At 36.2% G+C, this 27,314-nt stretch overlaps 1 long non-coding RNA gene across 1 annotated transcript; it reads right to left on the bottom strand.

Annotated features, from left to right (window-relative positions):
* Positions 1–6,066: 6,066 nt before the first annotated feature.
* On the bottom strand, positions 6,067–23,832 carry LOC108354547 (uncharacterized). The gene is made up of 3 exons (XR_001846515.1): positions 22,162–23,832; positions 14,989–15,710; positions 6,067–6,077 (listed from the first exon to the last, which is right to left on the bottom strand). It is a non-coding gene; the product is annotated as an uncharacterized LOC108354547 (long non-coding RNA).
* Positions 23,833–27,314: the final 3,482 nt, after the last annotated feature.

The raw sequence follows: 27,314 nt of genomic DNA, 5'->3' as shown, positions 1-27,314 counted from the left end.
CTTCTTATTAGTTTCTTGAAGTTATCTTCTATAACTCTGTAAATTTTTAACATTTACTAATTATAGCTGTCAAAGCGATCAATAGCTTCACGTGAGAGATGGGCATAACAAAATCGTTATCAAATGTTCAGCTATCCAACAATTGTTTAAATGATCACACAAAAGGGGCTCAAGTTGATGAGCAATGCTTGGAAGACAGTTTGAATGAAACCTTTAGGGTTAAAATTAGCCGGTGCTGTGACTGCTTGTCAAATTTGTCGCTCACATGCTTATAACAGACAAACGATAAAGAATCAATAGATTAGACCAGCAGTAAATTTTTAGAAGGCGGTTGAGAAAACGGCCTTAAAGACACACAACTGAACTCAGCATACTTATAAATGTAGGCGGTTATGAGAAGGGCGAAGGCCACATTGGTCTGAAGACTATATAGATACATAAGTAACTCTTTATGTTTTTGTGTATTTATCGCTTCTGTTATTGTTGATGTTATTGAGATTGATTGTCGTCTAAGTTAAAGCGCATGTCCATACACACTTACTAGTACCCGTATGTAAGAAGCAAACAAAATACCATTCAAGCGTCACGAAAAAATTTTGTTGAATAGCTTCAAGTTTTTTATTGCCCTTACTTATTAAATAACAAAAGTGTTATGGCTTTTGTAAATGAGTTTGCTTGTTGTTGTGATAAACGAGCAGTGCTACCCATTTCTATTTGTTGGATATTTTTGATATATTTTTGAGCTTAACATTCATAGACTTATATAAGTATGTACGTATAAACCGTGCCGGAAAGCCAAGTTCAACCATAATAATGTTCATTGAGCGATTCGTACTGACACTTTCTCGTATTTATTGCTTTACTCTTCGATCACTAAAATATTGTTATTTAAAAAGAATGTCACAACTTTCAAGATGAGTAAAGAAAGCTTTTCTTATAGCCGGAATATGTTTTTTTATATGTTAATATGTACTTATACTGACCAGAACCATTATTAACCGATCTAAATTTTTCCTACAGGGTAGGGGTACATTCATTAACTTTCTTGGTTTTTTGTCTTCTGTAAGTCGACTGTAATTGTTCAGACACAAAACGATCCTAGCGCGGCGGCGCCAGTGTTTTTTTATTTGTCAATAGAAACTTAAATTTTAGTTCATTGTTTCACTTTTTGTTAATATATAATAAATAATAATAATATTAAATATTTCTGAACAAAAAATGTATACACAAAAAAGTATGCATATGTATGCACTAGAAATGCCGCTTTACAATTTATTGAATCGAAGATCGAATAATCGAGCCCTTCCGATTCGATTTCTTGTCGATTTTTTAGTTCCGACTCGATCCGTGAATAGATACGAAAAAATCGAGAATCGATATTAGATTTTTCCTCAATTGATGCATATTTAGAGGTCGCCCAAAGAGCTCAAAATTTTCCATGTATTTTATTTAGGAAAAAACAATTTTTCATAGAAATCGTATAGAATTCTTGAAAATCAATATTTCTCGATCGAAAAACTTCTTTCTTTTCAGAAGACTTTCAGTAATAATACCTAATTATTTATTGAACCATTTTTTAATATTAACTATTTTTTATAGGAACCTTAAAAGCCCCAAATTGCAATGGGGAACCCTTAAAAAATCGCTAGTTATAAAAAGTGGTAAAATAAAAAATTGAGTATTATTATTGGAAGTTTTCTGAAGAGAAGTCAAGTTTTCTGATCGAAAAATATTCATTTCAAGAATTCTATACCATTTCTACAAAAAAAGGTTTTTAGATTTTTGGACCACCCTAATTCCAGTGGGGACCATTAGAAGATAAAAGGCCTTCTGGGAGCCTTTGGAAGCGATACGCCTTCCGTGTTCATTTCATTGCTCCTATTTTGCATGGAATGGACAGAGTTTCCAGGCCTTCTGATTCAGCTTTCCTTCGAATGGGAAAATGTGCATGAAATAATAATGCAACAGTTTGACCTCAACTATTTGGTAGACACACATCGTTGCGTCCACGCGATTTTTTCTTTTATTTCACTTTGGTTGCTTTAGAAACACACTTTTACGTCTGCATTCCGATTAGTGATGCGCGATGTTAACCGAGACATCGCAAACATAGATATTTGAGTCTATGATTACAAAAAATCTTACATACTACATTAGTTTTGCCCACCTGCAGCCCCTCGATGCATCCCAGTCATTACTGAGCGAAGGATTCACCCAGTTTCTGATGGGAGCTTCGATGGCCGAAGGTGGGAGTGCTATAACTGGTTGCGGACCGAGGATCACCTGGTCTGAGCCAGTTGGTCAGATGTCTCATTACTAGGTACTCCCGAGTGACTTGACACCCAGAGTAAAACAAGCTCGTTATGTTTGACAGCATAATTTAGTCGAGACTAGTTTGGAAGTAGTTAGAGGGCTGGCAAATACCTTAAGTGCGACTTGGCTGTCACTGCACACACGTAACTCCTTCCCCAATCTTTGCAGGCAAGCATGAAGGATGTCCTGCTAATAGGCGCAAAGAAAATATCGTCCTCGCCAGGTTGAAGCTCGATGTATCTGTGGTCCGAGAAAAAATCTTCATTCAGGACTCTCTAGTTTAGGACTTACCACCCTAACTGAGAGTTAGATAGGGTAAGATCAATAACTTCCTGTCTTCTGGGCGTAACAATTGTTGGCTTAGTGTCCACATTGAAGATACTCAGTCCTCTTTAGTGAACACTCTTCATTCCAGATGCGGCAATTTTTCATACCGACATGTCAATTGAATCAAAAATTAGCCCCACCACTGCACCATGATTTTCGAAATGAATTCCCACAATTTTCCAACGTTGTTCTAATTTTTTTCTATTCATGATTAGACTGCGGATTTTTATGCAAAATACGGAGCCTAGAAATATGTACCACTTAACTGAAAGAAAAGTGTATAAATTTGTATACAATTTGTTTATAGTTAAGTGGTACATATTTTTAGGCTCCGTTTTCTCCATAAAAATCCGCAGTCTATCCATGATGCAATGGCAAACGAAACTGAGCCCAATTGATAATGGCGTAGGAACTCTAAATAAAAACAACCTTTACACACATATCGCTAGCTTAGAGTGAAAAGTTGCTAAGTCTACAAAAAACTATCATTTTGATACAGGAAGTAAGGAAAAATAAAAATATACCGTTTCCAAATAGGCCGATTACTTCTTATTCTTCCAGTTGCTCATTCAGGGTGCAGACAGGTTCTTCCGCACTTGGACCTTCCATTTTGTTCGTGGGAGCCCTTGTTTTCGTTGTCCGCACATGGGTTCCGAGGATCTTTTCACCGGAGCGTCGTCATCCAAGCGTACAACATGTCCGAACCGGCGCAATGTCCATGTCGTTGAAAAGCTCATTCGATTCGTCATTCTACCTTCTCCGATACCCGTTGTCCAAGCGATCAGGGAGGTAGATTGCCTCGAAAGCACCCAAAGCTTTATCTTTGTTCGACAAAGTCCACCTTTCTGCTCCAAATAGTGAGAAGAACGGGCATGACAAGAGACATGTAGAGCGTAATTTTGTTTCGTTGAGAGAGGGCGCTGCTTTTTATTTGCCTACCGAGCCCAAGGTAGCACCTGTTGGCAAGAGTTATTCTTCGCTTGATCTACAGGCCGACGTAGTTTGTGGTATTTATGCTGGAGCCTAGGTAGACAAAGTCCTTCATTACTCCAAATTTATAGCGGGCAACAGTGTTGTGTGCTCGGAGAGGCAGAGTCCACGCAGAGTTTTATGTTGCTTGAAGGCACTTTTTTGTCCTCATTCACCGCTAGACCAGCCTCTTCAGCTTTTTTTCTAAACGGAAAAATGCTGCGCTTGCGTTCTTAAGGCCTTAGTATAAAGCCAACGATGTGGATATTATCTGCATACGCCAGCAGTATCGTTCTTTTGCAAGATATAGTGCCGCTGCGATTCCAGGGTGACCGAATTTCTTAATTTACACGCACAGAAAATCTGAGTAATTCAAAAGGATGCAACAAATTTCCATAACGTCAATTTCTACCAATTCGTATGGAATTAGTTTTTGTGTTGTATAAGAAAAAATGTGTCCTCTCACACTTTTGTAAAATATTTGAAGAAAATGAGTTTGGGAAGTTTTTCTGCGCTCCTGTAAAATTTGCTAACTGGACTTGGCAAGTTTTCACTTCAAGCTAGCGATATACATATATTTTACTAGTCGTTTACTTAAAATTCATCTAATTAAGGTCGACGTCAAAGTAACAATCCGCCCAAATTCTCAGTAAAAACTTTTTTAAGTAAATATAGAAATCACTTCTATAAATAAATTACGTTTACGTGACTGAATGAATATAAAATGCAGGTCAAATAATTATAGCTGACCTCTCAATCAATCAAATTCTGATTGAATTATTTATTACAATATTAGAAAATTATATGCATTTAATTTAAAATGAACATATCTGAAAATAATAGAACTAACATACATAACATGCAATACGCGCGTACACCGGTACCTGTAAGTATATAATTTTGTATGTTTGCTTGTAAATAAGAGGAGCTAAGCTCTTTATACTAGGGAATGCTGAATAATAGTTACATATATGTACATAAGTATATTTATCAAAAATCAGCCAAGAGAAATATAACATCCAGGATGATGAACGCGTACCCTAATCCGCAAACTTTAAAATTGAGATCAAAGTCGTGGAAATCATACATAACAGCACAATCTGGAATCATATCCGAAAACGCACTACACAAATTACTATCTAAGAAATAAGCGTGTAAAAGAGCTTCTATTCTACTCGTACTTTTGACAATTCCCCGGTTGAAAATCTACGAGAAAACTCCTTGAAGCCACAAAAATTACACTTTATTTATTGGAGGTAGCAAGCAATATTAATATTTCAGCCTCATTTTTTTAGAGTTGAAGATAAATATTATATAATGAACTATTTTTCTGATATAGGTCATATTTCAGCTTTCGAATCCATATTTTTATCTTATTCACATCGAGAGTTCTACGATTTTGTCCATAGACACACCCAAATCATACACTGCCGCTGTATAGTATGATAAATAGCCCATACTTACGGATAGAAACTAAAGGTAAGTTGTACCGGTTTCAAGCCCTATGAAGAAAGGGGAAGACACTTTAGAAAGAGAGCCTGATGAGCGTCTCGATAATTAAAAATTTAACAGATATAAAACTTATTGGAATACATATGTGATGGAAGATCACTTAAACATCGAGACGGGAGTCGTGCACACTCATCGAACCCTACCCACGTTTGCGAGATGGATGCGGATTCGATAGCTCCCAACCAACACTTAAGGCTCCATAGTTAACATTGGGCCTTTTCTTGAAGGGATAAGGGCTAGACTTGCCCAAGATTCTGTCAAATTCGCCAAGAACAAAGTAGCGGTACTGCTGATTGCGCCACCTCTGTCTCCCTACATCGTGAGACTTGCCCACTTCTCTTTGGTGTTGGCTTGAAAACCTGTTTACATTTTTAGTAGCTCTCGATCTCCTTTGGCTGGCCCTCCTACTGCTTACACATCCAAGGGAGAGAATGCTTAGTTTGTGCACTTACATTTTTCCACTACTAAAAAAGGTAGGTCTACAGAGGTGTGACCTTCTGAATCCGGTTGCTTTTTGAGGTGTAAAGTCGCAGTCAGATTATTTATTAAAGCAGGGAGCAAGTCACCAAGTGGCCATGAAAAATATATTGCAATAAATAAATCTTTATTACGACTCTTCTTTATACAAAGTGTCGCTGAAGTTCCCATGGCGGGGTGCTATGAGTTCATCTCCGGTACAGTGCTTCTATCTAGCAAAGTCTGGGCCTGGTATGGGTTTCACTATGGAATATGACGTGGTCTGGTGCTTCCTGTCCCTTGTCCTTCGTACCATAATCCGCAACGATCAGGCCAATAAATTTCCAGCCTTGACAAGTACTTCGGGACCATATACTCTCCAGTAAGGATGGGATCAGGAATTTAGCTGTCTGTGATTTGTGCAGTAATGTTGCGTTTTCTGCCTTTATATAAACATTTCGCTTGACGAGGCTCGTAGATCTAGGAATCTTGGTGTACAGCTTTTTCTGCGTGAATATTTGCTTATTAATTGACTTTGACGACGCTGTGACCACGAACCCATAAGTGTAAAGAGCTCAATGCAATACTAAACCTTTTTTGAGATGACTTCGCTTGATTTAGGAGCAACACCGTGTTGTCTGTGTGTATGTATGTGCATGAGATTGTTTTTCGCGCCCTTAAGACTACGACCTCCCACATAGCTTTAGTCGTTCATTGCTCCGGTTGGTTCTAAGTAAAACCTCGGAAGACATATGTTGGTCCACGAAACTAATGCGTAGCTCTTCCCCTGGTTCTAACCACAACTCTGATCTTTAATGATTGTACAAGCTTATTATTCTCCCTGAGCCCCGTTGTTAATAGTTGAGGCTGTTTATTGATTACAGCGTGGGTGTGGTTTTTATTGCACTAGTAATACCTACACTCAGGGAAAAAACATTGTAAAATCAATAAAAACGTGCTTAAACGAAGCAAAAACATATTTAAAAGTGACGTAAATATGAAAATTTTTACTTTAAAAATGTGCGTTATAACATTGTAAAATCAAGTAAAAACATATTTGATTTAAATATTTTTCATCGTTATTTTAAACACTATAAAATTTTGAATCGAAAACTTTCATTTTTAATATAACAATTTTCATTTTTAATTTAAGCTTGATTTTTGTTAATTCAAATAACAAATGTGCTTGATTTAAAAATATTCATTTTTAATTCAAATATGATTCACATCAAATCAAATACCTATATTGTTAAATTAAAACTGTGTGTATTCGTTTTAATAATGAAACATTTTAGTTTTTTTATATTCACCACTCTTTATTTATTCACCTTTTTTAAGCCATACAAAAATTATTAGTCAAGGTACAAATTTGTGTTTGTATACATTTTGTAGGTACACACCTATTATGAGAAATAAAAACTTAAAATAATCCTATAAAAACGGTCATATACATGGGGTGGGCCGAAAAACAGCTTTACTAGAGTTCTTATTGTGCGACCCAAGATATTGACCGCAACCGTTCATCTTTCGCACAGATTTTTGCTATTAACCATTAAAAGTCTAAAAAAAGTGGATTTTCGGCCCTCCTTATGTCAAAATAATAGACACTCGACATTTTGACCACTTTTGATTATTCTTTTGTTTGAGTAATATTCATTTATTTTTTATAAAGTTATAGCTAATCATATGGCAAAAGCCATTTAAATCCAAATTTAAAACTTTTTACAAAATTCAGGAAAATTTGCAACTTTTTAATAAGAGTTTCAGAAAAAGATTTAGCATGCATTTTTATAGCCTTTTAAATTTTAATATAATATGTGCTAGCCTGAATTTGCTGAAAAATTCCGTTGATTTTTGATAATCTTTTTTCTCACGGAAAAAAATGCACAACACCGTAAAAAAGATTATCAAAAATCATTGGTGTTTTTAAGCAAATTCAGGCTAGCATATATTGTATTAAAATTTAGCATACTAAAAGTCTTTTTGGCAACTCTTATTAAAAAGCTTAAAATTTTAAAGAGTTTTTGTTGAATTTTCCTAATTTTTGTACAAAGTTTAAATTCGGATTTATATGGTTTTCGTTATGGATGAGCCTTTATAAAAAAATAAATAAATATTAGTCAAAAAACAGATTAGTCAAAACTGGTCAAAATGCCGAATGTCTATTATTTTGTTACAAAATAAATACATGATAAATACAATATTTACAGAGATTTTGGTTTTGCGTATATTTTTCCATTATTTATAGAATATAAAAGCAACGGTTGACTTGTAAACTTAGAAATATGTATAACATTCAATACGTCTACTTTCAAGCCAACTTCATAGGAATTTTTTAACAATTTTAACAATTTCATAATAAATAGATTACCCGGGCACCCTTTTCGTTTGGAAAGAGATTTATTATCTGCTCTAGCAAATTCACAAAATCATTCCCTCTTAGTATAATGTCATTTGCAATAACTTCGTCAATGACAATGCTTATGAGGTCGTCCCGGTTCCCGTTGGTCAAATGTTGATTCTTTTTGTAGGATTGCAAGATTAGTTTCCCCTTGCACGTTTGTTAAAGTAAACTCGGTAAATGCTTGTTCAAGTAATATTTACATAATTATAATGTAATTTAGTTTAAAATAAAATTAATTGAAATTACTTTACTGAGACAGTGGGGCGAAGAAGATGACTGACTTGATGGCATAAAGTTGTTTTTTGTAACCATTCAGTTACTTTGCTTGGCATTGAAATGGTTTCATCATCTATTCCGAACTATGTATGTGCAAAATAAACTATGAGACCTAAAACAGTTTGTTTTATAACATATACATACCTCTTTCTTCTTCCACATGAATAATTTCTCTCTAAACTCCACACGTAGACCCAGCGGCGGAATGGCTTCCTTTAGGTCAGCACCTCTAAGAAATTTAAGGCTTCTAAAAGTTATCTGCGAAGCTGCAGATCGCGGTCGGATATAATAATAGAGAATTAATTAAGTTGATTAAAATATTAATTTATTAAGTCATTTCTCACCTTTTAGGAATGGCAAAACATTCTCCATTTCGAATTCTTTTAGCAGCTCGACCATCTTCTCCTCATCGTCATTGTCAACAACTGGTGTGGTAGCAACAACCACTCCTTCTAAATTTTCACACACTTCTTCTGATTCAACGTTATCGAAATTATAAATATAATCTCCACTTTGCAACGAGTTATTCATTTTGTTCACAAAATATCAAAGGAAATACACGAAATTACTTTTTCGGTCCGAACCGACAGCAAACAAGAATAACTGAACTCAGCCAAATGCTTCTTCTTGCACATGCATGAGCGTGATCATACATTTAATTATGAGCATGTTTAAAATAAAAACGTTTCTATTGGAAGTGAAGCTTTTCATTTTTGATTTAAGTATTGAAAGTTGTAAACTCATGACATTTTTAAAACAAATATGTGCGTATTAAAATTCAAAACGCAGCATTCTTAAATCAAATATGAAACATTTTAAAATCTAAGATGCATTTTTATTCTAAAAATTACATTTTAAATTTAAAAATATTTTACTTTGTTTTAAAATTTTTCATTTTTAAAATGAAAATGGCCTCATTTAAAACGTGCATAAGAAAAATAAAAATTTTATTTTTATTTTTAAAATGCCATTTTTCTCTGAGTGTATGTAGGCATGACGTTGGAGTTTGCTGAGCTTGGCCTGAGTAGGTTCTATTTATGTTTCCCTACACCAGAGGAGCTAGGCTAATAGGTTGTCATTAGCCCTGTCAATTAGGGCCCGATACCCCAGTTCCTCATCATTACTTTACGGTAGGTCTAAATGGAGATCCTGGCCCTGTGAATAGCTTACTTCTCTTCGTTGCCGATTCCATGGGAGCTTACTATCAAACTCCCACATATTTGACTCTTTTGGATAAGTGCATCTTGTGTTCTTGTATATTTGGATTTTTCTAGCTCGAGAGTAAATATATCCTAGACTCATGGTACTAGATTAAATTCAATGACGCCAGCTACCTAGCGACATGGAATAAAGATAAACCCCTTGCATTGGACGCCGTTACTATTATAGTCTTCCGATTTATCAAAAGCACCATCTGCTTCCAGAGCGCAACTTGTTTTCCATGGCTGTTTCAATTTTACTTAGTGGCCGGTTGACCTTTTTAGCGGATATATGTACATATCTTGGTTTTTGTGCAAAGGATTTCCGTTAACGCTTTTATTAAACATGATTTTTAGTAGAAAATGGATCGACGTAACTCTGTTTGGTCCCCACGTAACTATGTTTTGGCTCCCCTCCCCTGGGAATGTGCCTGTTGTAATTAATCTTGCTGACGTAACACTCTCTGAAAAAGGCTGGGTGGCGAAAAAAGTATAATTTTACAAAGTTTGCCCTTGATTCTTAATTTGAAAATCCTTATTGGACCGGAAGGCTAGGTTGCGTGAATCTGGTCGGCCTTGAGCATTGACCGGTAGGTCATTTACGCTGCCAGCTCGTTATTTTAGGTGTCTGCTAACTCCTCCAATTAATGAACTCCAAAGCATTTTAGTCGTATTTTTGACAGTGCGGGACATCGGCTAAAAGATGCTCTAAGGTTTCCATGGTCTCCCGCTCACGACACTTCCTCCACTTGTTCACGGTAGTGATACCCATTATTTGTACATGAGCATCCACGGCCCGTAAGCAATAAGGTAGCAACTCTGCTATCCTTCGTAGATAGCTTTAGTTATTTTGTTCCCGTGTAGGCTAGCTCTTCTATTATGCTCATAGCGAAAACCTACACTTAAAATATGCTGCACTGCCCCTAAGATGCGGTTGGGCTTCATTCTAATCCGCATGCGAAACCTTCATTCTCAATTAAAGCAAGGTGTCAAATTGGGGGCTTACATTTATTCTTTCTAGAGCAGAGCTTCCATGATGCACAGTGGCACGCGGTTATCAAATTTCTCCATTGACCGGAGTTATGAAAACTTTTATGCGGCATTCTACTACACCAAAGCGCCATAGATTAGTAAGGGTCTGACTATTGCCCTGTACAATACATTAAGGCAGGCGACAGACCCCAAGTAACTACCAGCAATATTTTGCAAGTATAGAGGGCCGATTACTGGTATTTCTCACTCTTTCCTACACATTGCGGTTCCACAGTAGCTTAATATTGAAGACTACCCCCAATAAATTTTTTTATTATTTATATTATCTGGAATGATACCTTTCTTTACTTAGAAGTTGACGATACACCTATGAACATAAACATATATAGTGATAAAATTTTACTAGCCCACAGTCCTCTTAAATAAGCCTTTGAGGTTATGAAAAAATTACAGACAGGTATGGTTTCGTCCACACTAATCAAATTTAACTGTGAAATCAGATGACAAGGTCAAAAATAACCACCTTGGGCAATTTAAAAGCTGTTCATCAGCCTTTTTTATACAAGAAGTGCATTATATAGGAGCATTCTTTATAGCGCATTATGTTTTCTTACGTCAATTCGAATGAAGGGCTGGGATGCTATCTGGATGTTTTATAAACCAGATAATCAAGATATTTGAATACCTGAACAAAAAATACGAACATCCGGATACTCGAATCTAAAAATTAACAAATAAAACAAGTAATGTTTAAGCATTTCATGTGACTTCTTTAATCTGATGTTGGAGAAGATAATAAGAGCTGCAGAACTGAACCGCTCAGGAACAATTTACTATAAGAGCGTGCAATTGCTGGCTTATGCCGATGACATCGACATCATCGCTAACAAAAACCGCGAAGTCTGTTCTGCCTTTTCCAAGTTGGATAGGGAAGCAAAGCGAATGGGTCTGGTGGTAAACGAGGACAAGACGAAGTATCTCCTGTCATCAAACAAACAGTCAGCACATTCGCGCCTTGGCACCCACGTCACTGTTGACAGTTACAATTTCGAGAAAGTAGAGAATTTCGTTTACTTGGGAACCAGCATTAACACCGATAATAATGTCAGAATTGAAATCCAACGTAGAATCACTCTTGCCAACAAGTGCTACTTTGGACTGAGTAGGCAATTCAGGAGTAAAGTCCTCTCTCGACGTACGAAAACCACGCTCTATAAGTCACTCATCATGCCCGTGCTGGTATATGGCGCAGAAGCATGGACAATGACAACATCCGATGAGGCGGCTCTTGGAGTGTTTGAGAGAAAGATTTTGCGGAAGATTTACGGGCCTTTACGCGTTGGCGACGGCGAGTACCGCAGACGATGGAACGATGAGCTGTATGAGCTTTACAACGATATGGACATAGTGCAGCGAATTAAAATACAGCGGCTCCGCTGGCTTGGTCATGTCGTTCGAATGGACACCGACGCTCCAGCTCTGAAAGTATTCAACTCGGAACCCGCTGGTGGTAGCAGAGGAAGAGGGAGGCCCCCACTGCGATGGAAAGATCAGGTGGAGAAGGACTTGGCTTCACTTGGCGTTTCCAATTGGCGTCAGTTGGCACAGAGGAGAAACGACTGGCGTGCTTTGCTGAACTCGGCCAAAATCGCTTAGGCGGTTACAGCGCCAAAAAAGAAGAAGAAGAGAAGAAGAAGAAGAATGTTTAAGCAAAAATCAAAACCGACTTGAATTCTCACATACAAATTTGAGAGTATCGTTAATTTCTTCATGATGCAATGATCGGATTTAAACCAAATTAGTATGGGACCACCTGTGAGGTAACACCTTTCCTTTTTAAAAATAGCTATTGAAATCGGTTAAAGTGGTCCAAAGTTATGCAGTAACATACATAAAAAAAGGAAGGATTTATACTTCTAAATATATATCATCAGAAAATACTGAAAATTCGCTCTTTAAAATACATTTATGCAAGTTTTATGTACAGTATGAAATAAATAAATAAACTTTTTAAAGTTTCATAAATTGCATTTTATTTACATAAAATTTACAAAGAACTCAGACATTTTCAACCGGCTTCAAAAAAGGGNACATAAAATTTACAAAGAACTCAGAAATTTTCAACCGGCTTCAAAAAAGGGAAGGTCATCAATTCTTCGGAGTATTTTTACTCCTTTTATTTATTCCACCGCATAACTTTGCACCGCGGGAACCGATTCCAATAATTCTTTTTTTACCGGAAGTTAAGTGTCGTCCCGTAATTTGGTTTAGATCCGATTATTAAATCAAGAAAAAATTAACGGTTAAAGATGCACTCAACTTTCAAAAGTAATACAAAATTTTACAAAAGAATTTTAATATAAATAAATTGATTAATTTCACGAAATTTTTACATAGTTTTATTCATTTTCGTCGATTTCTGGTTTCTCATTTTTTAATACTTCGAATAACGAAAATTTAACTGAACTTGTATTTTTATCATGTAGCTAATTTTGGTGGCACGAATTCGAAGTTAGCAAATTAAATCCTCGAATGCTTATTAAGTACATTCAGTGGTAAACTTTTTTAGGCTGTAAAGTGTAAAAATCAACAGTAAGTGACTTTTTATTTTATTTTATTTTTAGGACAATGTTTTCATTCGCAGTTAAACTTTAAAGAGCTCTCAAGAAAAAAGAAAAATTCTTACAAAAAGACGCACAAGAAATGGAAAAGAAATTTTTTTCTATAAATATTGATTAAGAGAGGAAACTGGTTACTGGTCTTTTTATGCGCAAATTTGAACAAAAATTTTTTAGAGTGCATTTTACGAATCAGTTCAAGTACTGTTAAAACATCCATGCTCCCATAACCAAATGAGTGGAACTAACCGGATAGACAGATAAAAAAAGGAACGGATACTAACCGATATCCGAATTTTATCCATATACACAATTATCCGAACGCATGCGGGCACATCTCTGGAACTTTTGATTTTAGTGATAATGCATACATTCTTAGGTATGTATATGGCCAAAATCGCTATATCTGTTAGGTATTTCCGATCTGATCTTTGTAATCCCAAAAGTATCTAAAACACTAGTAAGTCAATGTCCAGATTAAATTTTTTTTTACACGCTACATTTCTTTTACCGAATGTATTTGGAACCAGATGACACAACTCCACAAAACCATATTCACAAAAAGTTCCAGAACCTTGACGAGTCCTACTTTTGAGGTCTCTGAATCCAAAACCAAGGTCAGTTTTCTCAATAACATTTCCATGATAAGGCGGATATTTTGTGACAGGCACGTTTTATGAGGAAAACTTCCTGACTGTTCTGGGCTCTGGCAGTATTATCCGATTTTTGTTTGTTGAGCTATACTCTTGAAAATGACGCCAGAATTTAATGTGCGCCTTTTTCAGAACCCGAGTTATTTGCATTCGAAATTTAGTACGTGAGAGCAAACTCTTGAGGGTATCGTAAGTGTCGTATTGTTGTATGTCGTAATTTTTAAAAGCTTAAATAAATGTTTAGAGAACTTGAAACCACCACCAACTATTTTTTAACACTGCGAAAATGCATAATATGACTTTTATGGTACCTTGGGAACCCACTTAAAATATTTTCAGGCATTGAAAGTTTACGACATACAACAATATGACACTTGCGACACCGTTGTGAATACCCCAACTTACTTATCGTTAAGTGGATGGTGTTTTATTTTAGTAAGGTATTACTCTACACTTGTATAATGTGTTCATAAATTAGTAAGTGCGCAATTAAAGTTTAAAGGTCAATATTTTAAAGACCGGTTGCAGCTCTCAAGAAAAGGGTCAACAAAAAAATTGCCTTTATTTCGTGTGTGTGTGTCCAAGGAATTTCGACAACTGATACTTCACCAGCCTGTTTCCTCGCTCTTTCCTCAAGAAATCATGAAACGGGCATATATTTCTGTTGCAAGCATGGGTCGCCTTGTGCTCTTTTTTCACAAAAAAAATTTTAGAAAACCGTAGCAGAAAGCGTACCGAATTTTTTAAGAACTGCGTACTGCATTAAAGAAATTTGACTCAAGAAAATTTTTAGCCATTTCTTGTACGTCATTTTATAAGGAGTTTTGGCTTTTCTTGAGAGCTGAATACAGGCCTTAATCATTTACACTGGACTAAAAAAAAATCGTTAAAAGGCATTCTGGAGGCCTTCCTCTTTAATAATTGCTATACCACATTCGTTTGTTTTTCCCCTCTCTTTTTGTTGCACAGTGCATTATTACACTTTTGCTGATTCAATCAATTTTGGTTAAAATTTCTTTTATTATCTACACAAATATACTTTTTTTTACATTATCTGCATATTTTTCAATTATGCTTCAAGGTTCAAAGAGTAAGGTGAAATTTGTCAAAGTATTAAAGAATAAAAGTTCCAGAGATATACGAATATAGATACGAATATTCGAACTTTTTATGGATGCATTATTATTAGCACCATAAATAAACCGAAAGCGATTCTTAACCCATTCAGTCCAAAAACTTGTGAATTTCAATGCATTTTATGGACTTACCACATTCGGTGCGGCCAGGTAATCTGGCCGCAAATAGTGATTGCTGGACTGCAGCAATTTATTATAATTTGTTAAATCCACTTTGAAGGCTTTGGTTGCAAGCTCTGGACGAAGCAAAAGATATTCAGCCGGTATCCAATGTTTTAACTAAGCGTGTCAGCGTTGAAAATCTGTGTGGCAACTCTGCTCCTACGATAGACCACTGAAAAAAATACACTGCTATTAACGATGTGCAGAAGAACGAGAGAATGAGAGCGAGTGCCAAAACTTGCGCATGCGTGCAATGAAGACACGTGTATGCGTGCAACGTCGTTTGGTGCGCTTGGCTATTGTTTGGCGATTTTATTTTTTATTCACTTTATTCACTATATCAGCAGTTAGTGCTCTTACTTTTTCAAGTGTACCTGTCAAGCTGCAAGGGTTGCTGCATTTTGATAGAGTGTTGATGGTGGCGCATGCGTTGTAAATTCAATACGCTTTTATTGTGCGCTTCGTGTTGTTTGCAACAAATTTACAGTAACGGTTTTTTGCTGCTGCTGCTGTTGATTAATGTGTTTTAGTTACCGATTGCAATGTAATTATTTCACCTTTTTTCTGTTGTTTAATTGTAAATATTTTTTACACAAGACTGCACCATACAATTTTTCTTGTTATAGGCGGTGTTGTTTATTATGTTTTTATTTGCGGTTTTTTATTTCACATCTTTGCTGCTTACACAGAACCTGAAAAAAATAAGTTAAAATTGTATTTATTAGTATAAATCTGTGAGTGTGTAAAGTTTTATGACTGCACCACTGCGATGTGTGTGCGAAAAACGAAGGCGGTGCGCTTGTTCGCTTTATTAATTTATATGAATTTTCATTAAGTTTGCACAAGTTGCACAATGTATTCGTCACGATCAATGTTTTTTGTTTGATTCTTTGTGGCTTTATTACAATTTAATTGCAGTAGTTGTTGTAGTTTGTTTTATTTATTAATTGCTACTACATACGTTTGCCCTTTTTTCATCGCAACTATGACGATGTCGACGGCATTGGCTGCTGCTCGGTTGCTTCACTGCTATTTGCACTAATTGAGCAATAAATTATAATTTGTTGTTGTGATGATTTCTGTTGAAGCTCTTCGTTTTCAGTTGAGGTTTTGTTGTTGCTTAACACGAAGCAAAACAAATTCACAATTGCGCACATAAGAATTGCTTTTGAAAGAAGCTTAAAATTACGAGATATGTATGTATGTATGTGTAGGGCCAACGCTCGCGTAAGAGAAAAAGAAGAAAGCAAATATATAATATGCGTGCCTGAAGAACCCAGTTCGTACAGAATCATACCCGCGAAGTTCTCCAGTTGAAGGGCTGTGACAATCCTATGCAAAAAAAAATGTTTTCCGAGTTGCGTACCAATGCATTTTTTAGTTTGAAAGAGATTGTTCTGAAAGATATAAGCCATTAGGACTCAGTTTTTAATGTAAGGGTATTCATTTGTAGGATAACATTGAGGCGAATGCTTCTAATGGAAGGAGAGCGCCGGCGTATGCTATGTTGACGTCATCACCCGCAGGAATGTACAATCTCGTATTCTATCATTCTTGACGATTCTGTCAAATTCGTTAAGAGAGGAATAGCGGTCGGCGCACCCTTTGTATTCTCTCAATCGTGTATGCACACCAGGTTCTTGTTCTTTACTTCTGGAATCTACGAAAGCTAGAAATATAGCTTTAAAAGGTTTATTCTTCCATGATTCAAAGAGGGGTGAGGCAATGGATGCGGCTATATGAGGCCCTGTCATTAATTAGTTAATCAGTTTTTTTGGCCGAGGTGTTGACGATTTTGACGTATGTGGGCAAACATTTCAACTATCTATCAGTCATTCCAAAACGCCAACTGGTTCTCAACAGCCTCGTTTGTTCACAGTCAAATGGAAGTTAATGAAGTCGCTAACGGCTTGTGATTGCTTTAAAAATCGGATAAAGTTGTGACTGTTTTTGAATTTTTGTTGCATTATTAGTTCTTCGTTTTCCTAGATGGAATAGTTGCAGAGATAGTCTTCCTGGGCTCATAAGCAGCACCAAAAATAGTCGCTTACTTGTCCCAACTTGATAATACATATACCCATAGGTTATGGCTGGCTATTAGATCGTTTTTAATCGACTTTACGATATTATCTTTTTGTCCCACAATAAGATTTCATGGACTATTCTGTTTGGTTCTTCAATAAAAATCGCTCCTTGCTTTTTGTAATAGTTCGCTCTGCAGGGCAGTGATGATCGGAGAGAGCATTTACTCTGCATGCGTCTATACCATCGATGGGCAGAGAGAGCATTAATACGCACGCGCCAATACAAAATGTAAAAGAAGCTTAAAAGAGCATCAGTGGTCTATACAAAAGTCACTGGACCCGGTCAATGAGGTGCGCAGTAACGATATAGAATCCATAGAAATCTTTTAAAAGCTTTTCCCGGGGAAAGCCTTGATCATATATGATGTTTGCCCACAGAATGGCCTGCTTCATTGTACTGTTTTATTATTATTAGGACTCGACATCTCATGCAAATGCATGTTTTTATTGTACATCTTCAAATGGTTAAGTTTTCTCTACGAATCATGAAATTTCCTTTAAAATGGCATTCAACCGTTAGTGGATACTTTACAGTAAATTCATGATTTTGCAAAAAATACAATAAACGCATATAGTTTTTGCATATTTTTACTTTTTATGATTACAACCATTTAAATTTAGTGCGAAATCTCTTGACACATAAATTTCCCTTCACAAAAAAATTGCCGATGAGGCACTCTCTTCTACCTCTGTTAGATCTCAACTAGTGGAAAGAAGCGGCCTATATATCTGATTAATACGAAATTACCCAAATATGGGTCCTGGGACATAGGGACATTTATATCAACGAGGCAGCGGACGAACTAGCAAGGTGCGGCTCCGTACTGAATGTGTTTCACGCCGTGGACATGGGCGCCTCGCTCAGGAAGATAAAAGCAACAATTACCGAAATTTATCACTCGAAGGCCAAGCAGAGGTGGAACCATACAGGATCGTACAGGATTACCTGGTAGTTAAGGGTGTCCTACAACCCATTTAAACCAAAGTTCTCTTAGGAATTAGCAAAGAAGATACCTACAAACTTACTGCAGTGTGCACAGTGTACTGGCCCGTCGGGGTACATGCAGAAATGATTGGATTGCCCTTCAACAGGTTCTGTCGCAGTTGCGATGACCGACTTAAAAGAGACGGTCGAACACTTCCTGTTCGACTGTCCAGCCCTCGCAAGGATAAGGCTAAAGACACTCTGAAAACCATTCCTGCAGTGTTTTTGAGTGAAGCTGATTCTCTCTCTATGACGTATTGAAATTCATTAAAGCCGCCAAACTTTCTCAAACTATTAAACTGTCCATGTTTCTATTTACACAAGATTGTAACTGACTGCTTGATTATAAATAAATACTTAAATATGTTAAAACGCATTTGTTATTTATTTTTGTACAGGCAATAAAATGTTAGGAAAATCTTTTTTACTGCATATATATTTTACTTGTTTAAAGCCCATATTTTTGAATTTTGATTGCATATTACACCCTGCGACAAAAACAAAAAAAAAATGCAAAACACTCAAAAGAATCGATATACTCACAAAACTATGGGCCAAATATAGTAAAACTGCGTTTTTAGTTTTTCACTCTGGCGTAAGGATTTTTTTTCAAAGGACTTTGAAATTTCAAAGATATGATTAATTAAAAAAAATATTTAAAAAAATCATTGCAATGTAGAATGACAATATGGGTACCAAATGAGAGAGAAGATTCTGTAGAATTTAAAAACGATCAAGTTTCTTGGTTTACAAGAACGAATAGGTATTGAAAATGCGCTTTTAATCAATTTTATCTTTTTAAGTTACAAAAGTTTGCAGGACGAAATTCGATGATGAGTTCGTGCGTATATTAGTCCTCAAACAATAATTTTTCCAAAAAAAATATTTTGCAAATTTTCAAGGATATTTAGGGGCAAAGTTTGTAAAGAACATTTTCAATACCCATTCCAAAAAATGTATTCTTTTATAATTTTTATCCTACACTGCACTGAATTTTTTAAATAAATTTTAAATTTCAAAGTCCTTAAAAAAAATCCCGACATCAGACAGGAAAACTAAGTATGCAGTTTTACCACAATTTACCCATAATTTCGGCAATATATTCATTTTTTTTGTGGTAAATTTACTGTCGCGCGGTGTTATTTTCGATTTTTTAATGTATGAGATTCCGAGTCCTGATTATAATTATTGTTTGTGGCTAGAACACTGCGAGCTTCGGATCTACTCTGCTTCTATATACATAGATTTAAAGTGTAATTATAGTATTGCGCTTTCGATTACCCTGCGCTCTCGGTTGAGAGATGATCCCCTTTGCTCTAAATTGTACCGTGCAGTTTCGTTACCCGTTCTGCGGAATCTTATTGGTCAAATTTCTTATTTTAGTTGGATTATATTTAAGCTGGCAATGTCCTGTCTTGTGATGATTATTAGGTTATTCTTGCATTTGCTTATGAATTAAAGTGTTTAATGTTATATGTTCCTGTGAGCTCTTTGCAATCACATGCATAGTCTTTGTAATTATGCCATAAGAGATTTATCTGAGCATCTTCTTCTTGCTTGGTCAGGGTAGACGATACTACCTTTCCTATGCCTCACTTTGGCTCCCTTTTCGCCTATCCATTTTCCTTCAAAGTGCCCCGAAGTCCAGAAAACCCGAACATGGCACATACATTGTATAGCTTGTTGCTTTTGTTTAGTCAAGGTATACCGTAATACTTTTCCTATATCGCTATGCTCCTTCCTTTTCAAGTTTTTCGGCAATCTAATTTTCTTAAATACCAGTGTTTCATAGAACCCATATTCGATTGGTTAGACGAAGAGAACTCGGTTTATTAAGGCATGTCAACACCAGTTATGGCTATACCTGAAGATATCTGATATCCGTAATAGACGCTTGGATGTCCGTCAAAATACCAATGGCTCAGGACGTTGCACTTCATATCGAAGTCAGAAAATATTTCTATAGCGTGTGTTTTTGTAAAATGAACATACGCATGGATGGTTTCACAAAGGTACCTGGTATCTCCACTTCGGTCCCAATAAATTTATTTCAAACCTTCTCAGTCAATGAACTGTCCGACTTTTTATTATTAAGTTTTTCTCTTCTTCTTATTTGGCGCTGTAACCGCCTAAACGATATTGGCCGAATTCAACAAAGCACGCCTGTCGTTTCTCTTCTGCGACAACTGACGACAATTGGAAATTCTAAGTGAAGCAAAGTCCTTCTCCACTTCTGCCGAATGCCACTATTTACTGAATACATATGTATGTACATAGTTAATACCGGAATCACCAGTAAATATAACCATTAGCTCTCAACGTTGTACTATATCACATTTCCATTCATGGTCTCTAGGATTCTTTTGAAAAGTTTTTTTCACAAGAGAGAGTATAGATGTAATATAGTATACATAGTAGTAGATAACCTGGAAGAGCGTCTAGGCATCCTATGCACTTGAATTGCATTAAGTGGACCTGCATTACAACGACATTCAATTGGTTACTAGAAAAAGTTTAATAGCAAGAGGAAACCTATCCTTGCCAGATATATATATTATTAGTCCAATTTCGGCAGGGAAAAGCCTTTAACTTAACTGAACTTCAAAACGCTTTACGCCTTAAAATTGCATACTCGTATATTCTTAGATATTTACATACATGAGCTCTTAGACAAATTATGTTAATAAACTTTTCTAAAAGTAGCCTCTGGCAGCACAGGCCGCCAAATCTGTTTGTTGACTAGGCATTTAGTGTTTCGTTTTCGCTATTCCACTAGTTCGCTCTTGCCTAATGCCTTGGACACGTTTGCTTGCCGCCATCTACATTACCGACATCTACATACATAAATCGCTAGCATTACCGTTGCCCGCGCATTAAACGAAAACCAGATTGTGTGTACTTGATGTGAGCGCCCGCGCTTGAGCTTTAAACTCATAAATCATAATTTGCTTCGACTAGTCACTGAGTGCCGGTTTTGTATACATACATATGTATGTATATGTATATTTTTATTTCTTACACTATTTGTACAATAAATTTTGTTACACTCATTATGTTTTTTATGAGTCTTGCGCATTTATATGTACCTAATAATAAATAGCCTTTTTGCTTTCTTTTTGCGTTTTTAATTTTATTATGAAATGTAGCATTTAATTTATTATGTACACGAATAGCGGATGTGGTAAGAGATGCGGGTCGGCACGCACATGCATACTCCCACAAACACAGACTAGAGAGCATATATGCATGCATGTGTGTGTGTTGGCATGTGAAGTGCGATGTAGTGGCATAGGACAGGGGAATAGGAAGTAGGCGCGCGCAAATTCCAAAAATTACCAAATCGTACCGTTAACCGCGTAGCGGATACGACAAAAAGTTTGTGGCAACAAACCATCGGAGGGCGTTCATTGCAAGTACGTGCATACATATATACATATGTATGTATGTATGTAGATAGATATGTGCATAAATAACTATGTGTGTATGTATTGTACAATGTATATACATACATACTTATATAGTAAATAAATATATACATATTTACATGCACAAATAAGTATTATTACGCTTTTGTGGGCAGTCTTTGTGGCCAACTTCGACGGTAGTTTATGTTAACTTATACAGGGCCATTTTCTAATGTAAGCAGTAAAGTTGCCTTTACTAACAGGGCAGATAAATTGTTCCTCACTTTAAAGTGTTTTAATTTTCTTATCTTACCAGTAAAAATAAATTTGTTATTTCGTAGAGTGAAACTTCACTACAGTTCCGAGAGTGAAACTTCACTACATTCGTCATATAATTTCAAAGGTTGGCAATGCAACATAAGCAAATATAGAGCAAGAGCAACTGTTAGCAAAAACCAAAACCTTGGGTGGAAATATCTAATATAGCTGGCTCATGAACCAAAACCAAACCAAAATTTAAAGTTGGGTACAAATTTTAAAGGTTGCATCGGGTGAGCAACAGTTTATCGATTCGAGAATTTAATGCGCTGATGAGAAAACGAAAACTCGTATATCGGGACGATAAAGTGGCCGGTAAACTAAAGGTTAGATGAGAAAACGGCCCACATACGTTTATGTTTAAGGCTGTACACACATCTGTTTCTGTAATATGTATGCATCAGTGTTCATATGCTCTTAAAGCGCTTTGCTAGCTGATCTGATCGTCTAAGTGGGTGTTTTGCTTAATTTCCCTGCAATTTACGCGAAATAGAAATCACAACCGCTACAACTGCTAACGCACCATTTCATTGTGCTTACAGCGTACGCTATACAGTAAAATTGCGGCAATAATTGGTTATTTTTTCAATTATAGCAAATTTTTGTGCAACCGCTACAGTAGTTGGCTGCTGCTACCTCGGTGCGAATGGCTATAATTTGCAGTAATTAATTTGGAATTGAATTATCAGCCTGCATGGGCGCGCACACACATACACAGCCAATGTAGATACGTACATATATGCGTACAAAGTTTTTACATAATACACGCTTGAAATATGATCACGGCCATGTAATGATCTGGTAATTGGTTGATTTAAGCATGACATTAACAAACTATCTGTTCGATTTGTGTTAATTTAAATTTAAAATTCCATTTTGTGAAGTTTATTGCGCTGGCGGTATAATTACATACATAGTATCCGTGAAGGCGTGCATGAGGGCAGACTATGGAAATATGCGATTATAGCGTGAAGTTTGTTGAGCTGCATTTTTTTTTAACATGAGTGCTCACACTTTACCGTTATACTCGTATTATATTTGTTTATTTTATCACTTTTCACAAATGTTTCACACCTTCTTTCCCTTGAGGTTTCTTTCATATTCAAATTTAAGTGCATTTTTTATTGCGCTTACTTCATAATTTGCGATTTCTATGCCAACTCAGTCGCCGCCAACTCGATTGCCGCCAGTAAACGCTTTTCCACAATTCACACTGACCGTAGATGACTGTCCGCGTTGACAGGTTTTTCTGCCTGAGCTTGCGCTCTTGTGTTTTCTAACTTTTTGCCACTATAACTTACTTAGGTGGCAATATCCGGCAGTTAACCACTGATAATTCCAATAAATATTCAACGATTGAATTTATTTAATATTTCACTTCCGTTTCGCTTTTACTAGCCGCCATTTACAGCTTTATGGGGGTTACTTTTTTCAGACCGTTCCATAATTTATGCAATAAAAACAATTGCTTCCATGTAAAAAATGTCGTTAAGTGATTTGCAAATAAAATTCCACTATAACCATTTAATGAATTTTTGCAATAAAAATTTAATAATCGCTTCTTTGTAAATATGGCTCGACACCATTTCAGTTGCATCCGATAGCTACTATGTATGTATGTTTGCAGCCCACCTTTATCACTTCTCCACGCTCCACCTTACACGTTGCTCACACGGTAAATTCACTGCTTTGATATATGTATTTTGTGTGTGTGTTATTTTTTTAATTTTTTTATTGTTACTACGATTTTCGGCACAATTTTTTCACTCGATTTGATTTGTTATAGCGGCGGCCCGCGCGCGCCACTTTGTACGTGAAATAACAAAATTCGACTGAAAATCTATAAACATTCGCCACAATGCTGCGTTGGTAGTAGTAGTAGTGGTAGTGGTGGCAACGGCGGCTTTGAATGCTTCCAATGCGATAGTGTCGAGCGGCTGCGGCGGTGGATTCTCCCATAGTCATCGTCGCATGCCACACACCAACGGCAACGACAACGACACCAACGACGACGATAAAAACATCTTCGGCAGCGGTTGAGTTTTGTGTAGCAAACGACAAAAATAATTGAGAAAAAATTTATGATACAATAACAAGCAAACAACAATAATAAAAAATTGCTACTACTAAATTAGTGTTGCCATTTTCCTTTGACCACTTTATGCCGCCGATGCATTCATATTCTGATTATTGTTGCTGCTTTTGTTGCCGCTTTCAACAAGTGCGCCGACAACTCTTTAACAACTCACTATCTCTCAACAGGTTCTCACAATTATTAATTGCATTCAGGTTTTATTATCTGCTCTCTTCGCTTCTCAACAAAACTCGTTGGCTTTTGTAATTTCGCTTTAGCGGTTTCTTGAAAGCTCACTGCCACTCCCAAATAGCCGGTCATGCGCAGTACAAAGTTCTCATTTAACAGTGTGCCGCTACGTTTGTATTGTATTTAGCTTTTCTACAGTTACAAAAAACACGTTATCACCAAGCGATTGTTGTTTGCTTTACCCACACTCAGCGTTGAGAAAATTTGACCTCACTGGAGACCAGTGAGCAATGATATTTACGAGAGCAAAAAAAGTACCAGATTTGTGGAAAAATAGTAGCAATAGTTGGCAATGGCATGAGAAAGACAGCAAAAGCGTAAGCATACGAAGTTGCCTACTGTAGGTAACAACACAAAAAAACCAGTCAGGGTTTTAGCTATTTCTTGAAAAAATCCGAAAATATATTTTGATGGAATTAAAATTCTCGTAACAATAATTTCATATTTTTCTCATAACATCTGGGGGACCGCGATCGATTAACTGAGCTCACCATTCCATGACTATGCATACCCCATTGTTTTTTGTAAACGTAAATAGTTCTTAAACTTTCAGTGTGGTTTGCGTCGCTAACTTTTTAAAATGATTAACGTAGTTCCTTGACCAATGGTCATTTTGAAAGCCTCTCTGATATATCTTGACGTACACTTTAAACCTCTACTCATGACACTGAACCAACCTTGTACAAAAATTTTTGCTTCGATTTTTTTAATTTTTTCGAAAAATCGCGACGAAACCACCATTCCCTTCATCTCAAAGAATGGGCAGTGTTTTACAAAAGTACACCTAAGCCATTTTTCGAAAACGAATGGTGTTTCAATTGGGACGGATCATTGTTCACATTCTATGGCGGTCATGTTGATTTTGGCAGCGTCTATCTTAGCTGTTTTCTGGTATTCAGCTACTGGTACTCAGCTAAGATAACCTAGGTCATGGCTCATCTTTATCCTGATATGTTCAACGAGATGAGCCGCGGCGGACATTTGAGTAATATTATGTGCCACACTTAACTACATAACTGGGCCTCTTGAATAAAAAAAAGAATTTCGTGAATACCTCTCACACAGGTTGCGTTATTCCAATTAAACATCAATATTGCGTTTTTAAGCCGCTTTTACGTAACATTTTTGGCGACGTAACGACCCATAATATCATAGTTACTCTCTCTCTCTCTTGCTCTTTTCTTTTTATTTTTTTGGAAAGGAAATAATTTCCGCGGGCTTTATTTCTTTTTGTCGCTGGGCTTAATTTCTTAAAATAAGGAAAAGGCTCTTGTTTACATTTTAGAATGCGTCCAAAACTAAAGCAAAACTAATAACTAATAATAATTAGATTAAACTAAATATTTGTTTCCTTTTATTAGAAGAAAAAATTCTAATTAATGATTTTTAATGCATATATTTAGTGCATACATACATACATACGTAATGTGATAAAATCAAATAATTAAAAGTTTCAAGAAAAAATATCAGTAAAAAGTTAAACGCATATTTTCGTCGATTGTGAAATAATTTGACGGCCAATCGAACACAAATTGCTCGTATTTACATAAATATAGAGTTATTGCAAGAACTTAATAGCACATCTCAAGGCTAATGCCACATAAAACGTTTGCTTTGCATTACGTGACAGATTCGCTTTGACAGATAAGATGAATTGTATAAAAATGCACAAAGCATGCCACATAGATCGTTGAAGTTGCAGCGCGAAGCGAAAAGATGGCCAACTCCCATCTTTTTGCGCGCTTTGACAATCAGCCTGTTAAATATTTATTTTGTTTCGTCCAAATTTGAGTTTTCATGTAGAAACATAAAACTTAATTACATTGCTGATATTTTTAAACAAAATATATAAAATTCACAGTAATTTTGATGAGTAAAAAAGCAGTACAAATTTATTTTCTTGGCGTGCATTGTGGCAAACCTTTTGCATCTGGCGCTTTGCTGGCAAAGCTATAAATGTCACGCAAAGCTAAAATTTTTTATCTGGCATCAGCTTAATTAAAGCAAATAAAAGAACAAACATAATTGATTTAAGAATTCGGAATAAATCATATGTATGTAGTTATTACAATAAACGTCGGCTGAAGCATCTTCTGTTTCGGTGGATAGGTTACATATCATCATCCAGCGTAATTATGTTATTTTCCCCGTTACTCATTTGATTTTAAAAAGTTTTCCAAACGTATTGTGTTGTTTGTGAAATTTTCAGTCGCCTTCTCAGTTAAATCAGCCCATGCGTCATCCACAGTATTTCTGCTGTGTATTTCTGTGGATACACAGCCAACCAACTCCTCATCGTACATACATACATATAGAGCATTTAAATTATATAAGTATAGCAACAAATAAATTTTCCGGCGTAATGGCGCGGATGGAGGGGGGAAGCGAGGTTGGTGGCGCTCAAACGCAGCGGTCCGCATTTGCGCAATCCCGCGACGCGGCGTGGCGCGTGGCTGTCCACCATTACCTCAAATACACAGTGGGGACGATAAAATGACACAAATAAAGCTTTTCTAATTCAGGTCTTTTTCCCGAGATATTTTCATTTTAAGTTTGCATGGAAAATGATACTCATACGCCATGCACGAGTATGTACGTGTTCGGCCGTGAACGATGTGGCGTATGAGTAACATTTTTTCCAGATCCCATTTCATACAAACAATTATTGCACATTTTCATTTGACCATTCACAACTTGTTTATTTATCCATAGATCTTTACCGTTAGTAGCTTCTTTTTTTTGCTAAAAGAACAGGCTTTAATATAAATGAAAAAATATACAAAAGATTTGTTATTTTTCAAAGTTTTTCCTTGTTAAAGGTTGAATTTTATTTTCACTAAAATTAAAATATCCTGGGAAAATGACCTGATCTCGAAAAACGGTATACAGATCGATAATCTAATAGAGGTTTACGCCGACAGGCTTTGCGGCGGCGGCGTGGTCAACTTCAAAAAGAATCGGCGGCGACGCCGGCGCGTCTGGAAACGCCGGCGCTCCTGCCCATAAGGTAGAGTCCAAAGAGCCATGAGGCTTCTAATCTTATCATGTCATCAGATTATATTTAATTCATTCATTGAATTCAAATGTTGAGTGACTGCTGCTGATGGATGGGCGAACAGAAGAAAGTCTATATAGTATATATATTAGGTTTCCCATCCAAAATGCTTTTTTTTGAAAATTTT

The sequence above is a fragment of the Rhagoletis zephyria genome, unplaced genomic scaffold (genome assembly GCF_001687245.7).
Source record: "Rhagoletis zephyria isolate East Lansing unplaced genomic scaffold, Rhagoletis_zephyria_1.1 Rzeph_scaffold_00155, whole genome shotgun sequence".
Classification (NCBI taxonomy): Eukaryota; Metazoa; Arthropoda; class Insecta; order Diptera; family Tephritidae; genus Rhagoletis; species Rhagoletis zephyria.
The sequence above is the reverse complement of the archived record's forward strand: the minus strand, read 5'-3'. Positions and strand labels throughout refer to the sequence as shown.